Source organism: Tachypleus tridentatus, chromosome 13, assembly GCF_004210375.1.
Source record: "Tachypleus tridentatus isolate NWPU-2018 chromosome 13, ASM421037v1, whole genome shotgun sequence".
NCBI classification, from domain to species: Eukaryota; Metazoa; Arthropoda; class Merostomata; order Xiphosura; family Limulidae; genus Tachypleus; species Tachypleus tridentatus.
This window is the reverse complement of record NC_134837.1, coordinates 114,141,663-114,150,157: the sequence shown is the minus strand read 5'-3', so window position 1 is coordinate 114,150,157 and position 8,495 is coordinate 114,141,663. Positions and strand designations below refer to the sequence as shown.

General features: G+C 31.6%; 1 long non-coding RNA gene across 1 annotated transcript; it reads right to left on the bottom strand.

Moving 5' to 3' along the window:
* Positions 1-194: 194 nt before the first annotated feature.
* LOC143239352 (uncharacterized) lies at positions 195-5,830 on the bottom strand. Its single transcript, XR_013021147.1, has 4 exons — positions 4,948-5,830; positions 2,963-3,004; positions 1,065-1,222; positions 195-937 (listed from the first exon to the last, which is right to left on the bottom strand). It is a non-coding gene; the product is annotated as an uncharacterized LOC143239352 (long non-coding RNA).
* Between the last annotated feature and the right edge of the window lie 2,665 nt (positions 5,831-8,495).

Here is an 8,495-nt window from a genome sequence, read left to right as displayed (position 1 = left end):
ATAGAAAAATTTAGAAATACTTGAATATTGTATCTAATTATGATGAGGAAACTGAATGCATCTAAAGAGATTTGACTTTACCCAAGCAATTATGCATTGATCGATTATCTCAGTTTTCTTCATGTTATTTACCTTACCTAAATTGTTTTTTTGTTTTTTTTAAGAGCTAGAAATTTGTCAATTGGCGATTAAGGTGATTTAATTGTCTTACATCTACTCAGTTGTTGTGCTTTATCATTATTATGAAACTTTATGACCAGTCCCTTTCTTCAATTTACTCACATCAGTATACAAGTTTTCTCTGCAATATGTTTTCTACCAAAGCTCTCGTTAGAGTGCTTATGGTGAGAAATAAGTATACTGGAAATATTTATAAATTACCAAGAGCTTTCAAGTTCAAACACTATATTATTTAACAATTATTCTTTCACTCTTTCACATCAAGTTTGCTACTGCATATTGTCAGTATGAATTTGATTTGTAAACTTAAGATGAATCAAATTAAATAATTATCATGTTCTGTATACCTTACTTTTTATAAGCGGAAAAGTGAATAACGAATCATTTCACCACAGAAATCTATGTATGTTGTAAATAAACAATATACAGGATCCCTAAACGTGAACATAATATTTAAACAATTACTTAGCTCTTACTTCCATGTTCCCCGCTAGTACAGCAGTAAGTCTATGGATTTACAACGCTAAAATCAGAGGTTTGATTCCCCTCGGTGGGCTCAGCAGATAGCCCGATATGGCTTTGTTATAAGAAAACACACTTACTTCCATAGGATACACTTTGTTGTTCAACGTATGTTCTGAACCTTTTGAATCTTCACTACCCCAGTGAAAATGGAGCTGTTGGAACATATATTCTGATTTTAAGCCACCAGCTTGGATATTTGGTACGTTTGAATCGTCTTCAATGTCCAGTTTAACTGTAGATAAGAAGAGTACTTTACTAAATACTTTTTGGTATTTCTTTAATGAATATTTTGAAACACGCGGTATCATTTCAAGGTATGCTTTGAAAAAGCATATCTACTTGAGTTACGGAAAATTTACCTGAATGGCCATTGTTAACCAAGGTTGGATTATTCAAAGCTTTGTCATAATTCACAAACTTTATGTCTCTCAGGTTTTTGTTTATTTTGACCTCACTGTCGTCAATGTTGATTGGAGACTGTTGTTTTCCTTGCACGTTTGAGGCCAGTTCTTAGGCCCTAGATGGAGAGCAAAGAGATATGTATTACAATATGTTTATTCCATTGTGCTTGATAAAAGAAAAGTATGGACGAATGAAATTTTTAAGATAATGATTTTAAGGGTGGTGGACTCTTAATCTCAGGGTCAAGAGTTCAAATCCCCGTTGCCAGATATGATTGTTCTGATTAGGTGCCAGCTGGGCTAGCCACCTGGCTGTAAAACTTTTCGGCTTACAAAAATACCGGCCAACCACCCCAGATTTGTTGAAATTAAAGTTGTGACGGAAAAACAACAACATTAAACATCATTTCTTACAAAATCCATTTGTAATTTTGTTATTACAATTAGCATATAAAATCTCATAGTTCTAAGAAAAGCATAATTCTATATTGTCCATATAAAACAGCATTAAATAAATATCTAAAAGCTTTATTAAGTACAAAGGTAAATATTTGTTCGAAACTAGTTTTAGGATATCTCATAATGGATGATTTAATTCATTAACTTGCTGTTATTCGTACATCGTGGTATATTTGTTTTTTTATCACTTTTCTATCGATCACATGTATTGAAGCATTCCTATAATTGATTCTCTTTGTCACTCAACAGTAATTTCACAGGCTTACGACGCTAAAAGTCAGGTATCGATACCCATGTTGGGCAGAGCACACATAGTTCATTGTGTAGTTTTGCGCTTAACAACAAAGAAACCAGTTTCTGTTGTTTATAATGTCTTATATATTTCTTGAACAGATTTTACTTTTCGCTGCAGTAGTAGTTTTTACCTCATTGTGTTGTTGTGTTTCTAGAAATAAATACTCAAAGATAGAAAAACGTAATTTTATCTTTGCAGTTCCCATAAACATAATTAATCCACAGGATATCTTATCAATATGTGTTAAAGCCGATTTAGCGACTTATCGTGATAGAGGAAAGTAAATACCTTACGTAATATATATGATTACTGAGGAGACTTTAAATATGTGTTACGATAACTCTGGAGACTATGTGAATACAATATGCAAACTTTATAAAATACACAAATATTTTTGTTTTTATAAGAACACCATTTCGTACTTTTAATTATCAAAGTCTGAATCATAGTGGCGTCACCAATTCAGAGAAATATCTTGAGAACAAATTATTCCCTTCGGTGGACACAGTAGATAGCCCGTTGTGGCTTTACTATAAAAAAACACACACACGAGTACAAATATTAATACTTTTGTAACACAACTGATTTTTTGCATATAACAGACTTGTACATTAATTAAAGCTTATCATTTATCGTATAGATAGATAAACGTAGCAAATTCTGAATCATAATCAACATTTCTAGGCCAATCCCTTGCAAATTCAGTTACTATCTTCATCTTTAAGCGTTTCTCCCTTTTGCTTTTATGATGTAGCTGTACTTGAGGTGATAAACTTAAAAAATAAAATGTCACAATTACAACTGTACACGTTACTTCAAGTAATCAACAGAATAATGCTGATTTACGATATGAAGCGTTGATAATATCTAAATGATAATAACTTATGAACTTTCTTTAAACTATTTTATCAACTATCAAAATTATTCAATCACAAAAAAGAACCTTATCTTTTATACGCTATATTTTACATAAGATAACTAATAGAGTTATACTTTTAATGGGCGTGTCTGTATCTGTTTTCTGCCTACTTTTAATGTTTGAAGATAATATAATTCAAACAAGAACAATTTATCACAAATATACATAAGTCAAAATACATACCGTCATCTCCCTCGTAGCTCCAGCCAACAGCGAGATGTCTATCTGACGAAACATAAAACGTTTATTGATTATCATTAATACCATAAAACTTTGCTTTACAGAAGTTGTTCCTATTTTATGACAAAGTTGTCTCATCGTTTGTGAACTGCTGTAAGACTAACGAATATTTTAATTGGACAATTTATTTCTATTTTAATACAAAACTATTTCATCAGTGGTGATTATCGTGAAACTGGTAGATGTAAGTAAGTGGACTATTAAAACAAAATCTGACGATAAAGGCAATTATCTGATGTATTTATGCTAAAATGGTTATTAAACATTTCGAAACTATACATTGATATCTTGAGATAATAATAAAGTACTTAATTAACCTGTTTTTTAATTGTTGTTTTTTTTATTTTGAATTTTAGATCACTTTGGAAAACCTGGACAGATTCATTCCGTAAACAGAACAGAATTTAAATTAATATTGTTTGTTTTACACTTGGGCATAACATTTACTAAATAATTAAGATAAGATGCTTGTACAATTACACAAATATGTTTACCCAGCTAGTATGTAACGCAGTTTGATTAAACTATATGATTGGTTTCACATTTCTTTTCGTTGTGTGACATAAATAAAACAAGTTCCACATTTTATATCGATTTTGCAATTACATGTTTTATTTCATTTTACAAAAGGAAAAAACACAATAAAGAAGTAATTTAAGTTATTCCTTTTAAAATTAACAAAAATTTTAGCTACTATTTTACTCCTTAAAATCTGATAATATGATGGATGACGTAAAGAGAAATGTTTTTTTATGCCTGAAAATTAAAATGCTTGAAATTTTCGATTAAATCATGTTATAATTTAATTTATGGAATACGTTATGTTGTATGTGAAGACCAGGTAATGTTGAAGTACTAGCATGTCACTCTTATTATAAATATTAACATTATTTTTGTCCTTACGATTGAATAGCGAGAGGTTTACAAATTTACACCTCTAAAATTTGGGGTTCGATTCCCTGAAGTGGACACAGCAGATACCCAAATGTAGCTTTGCTTTAAAATAAACACATTCTTTTTTTATGGTGTTTATTACTTGATAAAAACGATAAGTCTACAGTAAAAAAATAGAAACTAATGTTTGAATATAACAACAAAGGGTTAAGAGAAAAGGAAGTCCACAAAAATTTACTACTTTTATCTTTTTATAGTTTTACTCTTCTTCATTGTGAAAGGACACTGACTTTTATTAACAATTTCACTTCTCTACACTTTAAGTTTCACTGTCCAACATTGTAACGATTTCATATACCTATACTTCAAGTTACAGTACTCTTACATTATAGCAATCACTACCCACCACTGTAACAACTGTACTTACCTACACGCTAACAGTTTCAACACTTTTACATTATAACAGTGCCACTACTTACCACTATTTTACTAAAGCAATGTTCGAACAATAAATACTTTTGTGGAAGATGCAGTGACAGTCTACGAGAAGTAACAAACATTCTAAAAGTACTAGCAAAATATCTGCTGTTCAAAAGTGACTCAGAAAATGTGATATCCTTCTTAAAATTTAGGTTTATTCACATCGCCAGTGTGATGTAATTAATAATTAAATACTATAAGAACTCTGTGTACAATTATATAATAAAAACATGTGTATAACCTATGAGACAGTGCGTGTTATGCAAATAAGGAGAAAAAGATGTAATTTAATAGATCAAAAAGAACATTTTTTTCCGCATATTATAAAGTAATCAAACTGTTGAAATATCTGTAACTAATTGTCAGAGACACCATATTATTTGTGAACCATATAATGCTTAAAACTAAACATACTTAGATAACTCTAAGTCTAAATCAAATTTCTAAAGTAGAACATTACGAGTGGCAACACCTCTTCAACAATGAATATTGTAACCTGAAGATAACAAGTTTAACCTGTTTCATCTAAATCCTCAATAAAAAAAATTGCTTACCAGCGCCAGGAGAGCAGATGAAGAAGAGAAGACTAAGGCTTACCAACAGCATGTTAATTACTACCTTTGATACAAGATGTTTCAGAAGAAAAAAGCAACGACCGGTAGAATGTGATGAAGTAATAGTAATGTATTAATTATAATAACTTGAGATGGGATTACGGCTGACAATATTTGCCTTAACGTAATTACTGTGTTCTGTCTGTTACAAGTATTTATCTTTTAGTGATAACTACCTTAATTCCACGCATGCTTACAAACTGTTGTTATCTACGCACTTGAACTGAAACATATCCACTTCACAAGGACCAGTCTTCTTTCTCCAGACACATTTCCACACAGGAATACTCAGAAAAGTTTCTGTTTGTGTCAACTAAACACTACGTATGGTTAGAACTATAATCAAAAACAACTGGCGAAACAGTAACCAACTGATAAGTATTAAGTCCAAAATAAAATGAGATTCTTAAGATATACATGCAAAAGCAGACAACACAAGCTCGACCAAAATGAAAGAGGCTAACATAGTAGTTTTACTGTGAAATAAATAAAATATTTTACTTATAACTAACAATGTCAACACCAGCTTCTCTTGTTTTGAACAGGAGCTTTCAAAATTCAAAGTACGGGATTAATACCACATAAATCTGCTATGGGTTAAGACTATAATGATTCTGATTATGTACTGATGTTTTGGGCTATGTTCAGTATTGACCAGTATTTCCCTACGTCAAGAGGCCAGCTTAACCAACGAAGGAAAGGAAAACAGTTTCTTATCATTTTTAACGTAAATTCAATATGTCAGACGTCGTGAAAACGTAAGTAACAACTCATCTAGTTTACTGGATTAAAACGGAATCAGACTTATCTGCTCTAGCTTTGACCATGAGAGACCGCCAACAACAAAGTAAGTGTTGTTTACAGCCGGATTAATCTTATATACGTAGAACATCTGTCTAAGTACATAGGACGTCTGTCTAAGCACTGGAATTGCGTAAAAAAACAACAAACTCACTTGAATATAACTGGATAAAGATGTATTAGTTTTCTATGCTAAGAAAGTATTACAGCTGTAATATATGCAAACTACATAATAATTTAAAAATCAACAGATAAGTTAAATGATTTGTAACATGTTGTTTCTAATACTATATTGATGATTAATTATTATACCTGATACTGTTTTTGTATTGGTTAAAATCCAGCAAAAACAGAGTCTAAGCATAATTTTTTATGCTAAGACTCTTTACTGTTGATGTTAAATAGGTGAGAGTGCTGGTTAGCCATGTGGTAGAGCTCCAGGAATCTACGAGCAAGGTTCAAATTCGTGCGATACCACAAAATATTATCTGTTTTAAAGAGTGATAGTAATGACGAGAAACCCACTTGAAGTAAAAATGTATTCTAAAAACGACTGGTACGAGTATTAAAAACTTTAATTAAAATAAAATGGAGAACAACTTTTCGACCTTCTTAGGTCATCTTTAGGTTAACAAAGAGAGTTAAACTGACCGTTACTGGGCACATATATCAGGGATGTGCCCAGAAACAGTCAGTTTCAAACTCTCTTTGTGAAGAAGGTAGTAGTCACTAGAGTTCTAAGACAAGAGATATTTTAGATGCAAAGGCTGGAGACCACTAGGGTGTTTCTTGTATTGCAGAGGGAAAACTAACTATACCAAAGAGAATTTCTTAAGAGAGAACTGTAAGTTATTCTTTTTAGAGAAGTAATTCTGTATATATCTGACCCTCTCACAGAGACTGATATAAAGATAATAAATATAAGCTGGTTTTTATGACTTAATTCACGAAGTAGACTAAACTTTCTGTATTACTTAACACTTCAGCAAAGTTGTTCATTGATGCATTGGCTGAACACCTCAGTCAATAAGCCATTTCAAGAATTCTTTGCTACAAAGTTGTAGAAAGTATTGTGTGTGGTGAAGAGTTTATCATTAGCAGAACAAGTTTATGAGGCTACACAAAAGTGAGCTATAGTGTCGTTTATCTGTCCTATGTCATAATGGTATACAGAGCAGAAAAGCAATGATTTGTTGGTTTTTCACAATCTTATTAACATTTGGATATGAAACATAGCTTCCAGTGGATGTGATGCATTGCTTCACCTACCAGTGTAATTGTGTTATAGTGTCTTCAAGAATATGAGGAGTGGTTAATGTCTATGATTAATTGATACTCATGTATTTACACATCAAGTTTGATAAAACCACTTTATAATAAACGAGAAATTACAAAAAGTTAGTGAAAGAATGAAAGTTCAAGCTTGGAGACTTGGTTTGGTTTTGGTGCTTGATTTTGGCTAATTGGTTCTTATCTTGTTTTCAGACAGCTCATTCTGTGTTGTTAAGGACTACAGTGGTGCATTTGAACATATACCGTTTAAGGCTGTATGCTACTGGTGAACTACATTTACACTGGTTGGGTCAGGAATAACGAGCTGAATAGAACAACAAGGAAAGTATGTTGGTACGAAAAAATACTTACATTACGTACTGACCATCCATGAGAAGCTAGATACAGAAATGTAAGTATAGGTGTGTTTTAACGTCTCTGATGGTTGACCAAGATGCCAGTGTCAGCTTCCTATGAATTATGGTTGGAACTAACTGTTCAGCAGGATTATAACTTGATTAAAAAATTCACGAATGAAACGCAGTTCTTTTGTTTGTTTATCTGTTTGCTTTCAGAGCTATTAAGTAGTCTTTCATGGTAATGTACTTAGGACTTAGTAATGGTACGGTTAGGAAAGGTAATCTTATTCTATGGAAATGACTAGAACATAAATATAAATGAAAATTATGGCTAAAAAGTACTTCTGATTCTAGGTTTTTTGGATACTTATATATATAATTGTATGTGAATTTTCATAAATATTCATGTAAGAAACTATTTGAGAACATTGGAAATTGGAATGTATGGAAGTGCAATTACATGAAATATTTACACATAGCATCACATCTTCAGATGTTTATAACATCTGCCCAGCTTCCAGAAGTTGTGCTCTAAAAAACAGAGATTATAATTCAGGCTGCAATAAACCATAATATAAAGTCTTTAGATTAGTAGATTTCTCCTGTGTTTATTGTTTTCTATGATGATGACTTTAGATATTTTTTCAACCCATATATGGCCTTATAGTAATAATAGCTTAGCTTCAGATATTAATCGCTATCGAGAACAGTAAATGTATTTCAGAGTTTATTATTATACTTAGTCTGTACCAATCTGTTTGTTTTTCACTGCAGGTTCTATGGGCAAATGAACGTTGATCCAATTTGTCTTAGTTCTGTTAAATTATACTTGATATTATGTGTCTTGTGACAGTGAGAGAGCTTAGGTTATCATCTCATACATTACAATGCTGAAACCTGTGGTATCTCTATTTGAAGACAACCACGAAAGTTGTAACTCAAGTTACTATCAGGCAGTCTGTTGCATACAACAACCACACGCGATCATGTTGTTTATATATTTACATATATATTTATTTATTAATACAGAGGTTGCATGTTGTATATTAAAACGAT